The sequence below is a fragment of the Zingiber officinale genome, chromosome 3B (genome assembly GCF_018446385.1).
Source record: "Zingiber officinale cultivar Zhangliang chromosome 3B, Zo_v1.1, whole genome shotgun sequence".
Classification (NCBI taxonomy): domain Eukaryota; kingdom Viridiplantae; phylum Streptophyta; class Magnoliopsida; order Zingiberales; family Zingiberaceae; genus Zingiber; species Zingiber officinale.
The window spans coordinates 95011307-95014192 of NC_055991.1; the positions used below are offsets into that span (position 1 = coordinate 95011307).

The window sequence follows — 2886 nt, forward strand, 5'->3', positions numbered from 1 at the left end:
TGCCGAACTTAGATACTCGGTCGGTCTCTTTCACTCGATCGGTCTTACCTGTTGAGCATACTGTGCCTTGTATGCTATGGGGTCACATGCTTCTTCTGCTCGACCGGCTGTTCTTGCTCGGCCTATCTTGGCCTACCGAACTTAGATACTCGATCGACCTTTTTCACTCGGTTGGTAGATTATATACTCTTTTATGCATGTTTTTACGCACATTTACATACTTTGAGCATGCTTGATGTATGCATTTTTATACTTCCAGCTTTCCTTTTAGCATATTTACTCTTTTGGTTCGGAGATATGCTTTTTGTGCATTTTCTGTACACAGGAGTCGAAATTGGTGAAGATTATGCGTCCTCGGGCAAGCTTGGAAGGAATTGAAGGGAGAGAGCATCAGGCCGTGTACCACACACGGCCGTGTAGTTTTAACAGGAAGGGAAGAGGACATGGTCGTGTGAATCTCACACGGCCGTGTCTTGATTTGAAGAAATTAGAGCAGATGCCTTACATGGCCGTGTAGATCTACACGACCGTGTGAGTTTTCCAGAGGCCAAGCAGGTGGTGGCCATGTGCATCACACGACCGTGTAACATTTCCAGAGAACAGAAGGGTCCTGGCCGTGTGAATCTCACACGGCCGTGTCATGGGGCCGTGTGGCGCCCGATTTCCTTCTCTATTTAAACCCTCCTTCATGAATTGAAAGGGGATCTCTCTCCCTTTGGGAGAAGGCAAGATTTGGTGGTATCCTCCCATTCTTGGGAGGATTTCTGGGCGATTCGAGGGGAGTTCTTGACGATTTTGACTCCGGAGCGAGGATTGGATCCGAAGACGAGGCTTCTTCGTAGATAAGTTTTCTCTTTCCCCTTTTCTTGGTTTCTGGGATTGGGGATTTAAGAAATGCTTGTAATCTTTATTTCTTCGGGTATTCTTCCTCGATTCATGGAGTAGATCTTGTATTCTAGGATTAAGGGAGTATTTGTATGATGGATTGATGTAATCTCTTATGGATTTGCTAATTTCTTGTTTCAATGACATTGTCTTGCTTGTATCAATTAGATCTTGAATGATTAATGGTGATTTATGCTTAATTCTCATTCTTGATTGATTGTTTGGATTTCTTGTGGACTTTGTAAAGATAAACTCTCACTCGATCATCCGAGGGATCCACGTGACAGGTGCAAGCCCGTGTAAGGACGTTTGAGAGATAATCTTGAAGAGGAAATAGGAATATTCAAGAGAGTAGGATGGATCTTGTGATTAGTTTCTTGTATCTCGATAGATTAATAAGTTGTGGGCTTCTATGTTGATATCGAGGAAGGCATAGTAATAGGTGCGCTTCTGTGTAAGGACAACGTAGGTTCACGTCTAATTGATCATATTTAGATACATTTCTCAGTCCTTAGCCGGTTATCTATTGCAAGAGAGAACCGACAACTTTCTATAAGTGTTTGGCAATTGAGGGATAAGAATTGGTGAACCATTTACATTCAAGAAATCTTACAAAGAAACCGAAACTCCTAGAATCTCCCCTTATCATAACCCAAAACACTAAACTCTTGTTTGTTGATCTTTAATATTAGATTTGTTTACCTTCACTTTGCATTTGAAACAATTGGATAGTTGTTTAGCTAATTCGCATTGAGACATTTCTAGTGCTTATTCCAGTCCCTGTGGATACGATAATCTTTTATATTACTTGCGCCATTTCCGTACACTTGCGGAGCGTAACAAGTTTTTGGCGCCGTTGCTGGGGACTGTGCTATAACATTAGGAATTATCAATTGAGTTAGACTAAACATAACATTTGTTTTCCTTTCATATTGCATAGTTGTAACTAATCATTAGATTTCTGTTTTTTACTTTCTTGTATAACTTTTACTTCTTGTTAATTCTTTTTGTACAAATTCAATTCTGCGTTTTTTATTCTTTTATTTTTTTCTTTTTCTGTTGAATTGTCATTTGCTATCTTGTTCTTGTGTATGCGAAGATCTAACTTTGCAGGGGAATTCTTTCCTTTTGACCCTGAGATTGACAGAACTTTCCATAAAAGAAGAATTCTGCAAAGGCAAATTGAAGAACAGGAACATTTGAACATGGCGAATAGACCACTCAAGGATTATGCAGCACCTTATGCAAGAGGTTTTCGATCTAGTATTTCAAGACCTTCAGTAGAAGCTAATAACTTTGAGATCAAACCCGCAATTATATCTATGGTGCAGCAGAACCAATTTGGTGGAGGACCTCATGAAGACCCCAATCAACACTTAGAGGTCTTTTATGAAATATGTGGTACCATGAAAATGAATGGAGTTCCTTCAGAAGCAGTTAGATTATTATTATTTGGGTTTTCTTTAAAAGATAGGGCAAAGCAATGGCTGAATTCTTTGGCCCCTAATAGCATCACCACTTGGGAGCAGTGTGAGCAACAGTTTCTTGATAAATTCTATCCACCAAGCAAAACAGCTCATATGAGGAATTTAATTGCAAGCTTCAAGCAAACTGACTCAGAATCTCTTTTTGAAGCATGAGATAGATATAATAGTATGCTCAGACAATGCCCACATCATGGGTTGGAAAGATGGTTAGTGTTGCACACTTTTTATAATGGTATCAACTATCATACCAAAGTGTCCCTTGATTCAGCTGCTGGAGGGGCACTTATGAATAAAAGTTTAGATGAAGCTGAAGAAATTATTGACAGTGTAGCACAAAATCATCATCAATGGGAAAATGAAAGAAGTGGTGGCTATTCTTCTGTAAACCCAACAATTAAAGCATCAGGGAAGTTTGATGTAGATGCAGTCACTCTTTTGTCTGCAAAATTGGACGCTCTTACAAAGAAATTTGAGAATATGGGGACTAGTGCTAATATGGTCAATGCTATTAGTA

The 2886-nt window shown here is 39.5% G+C and overlaps 1 non-coding gene across 1 annotated transcript; it reads right to left on the reverse strand.

Moving 5' to 3' along the window:
* Positions 1–2463: 2463 nt before the first annotated feature.
* LOC121968945 lies at positions 2464–2569 on the reverse strand. The gene has a single exon (XR_006108453.1). It is a non-coding gene; the product is annotated as a small nucleolar RNA R71 (small nucleolar RNA).
* Positions 2570–2886: the final 317 nt, after the last annotated feature.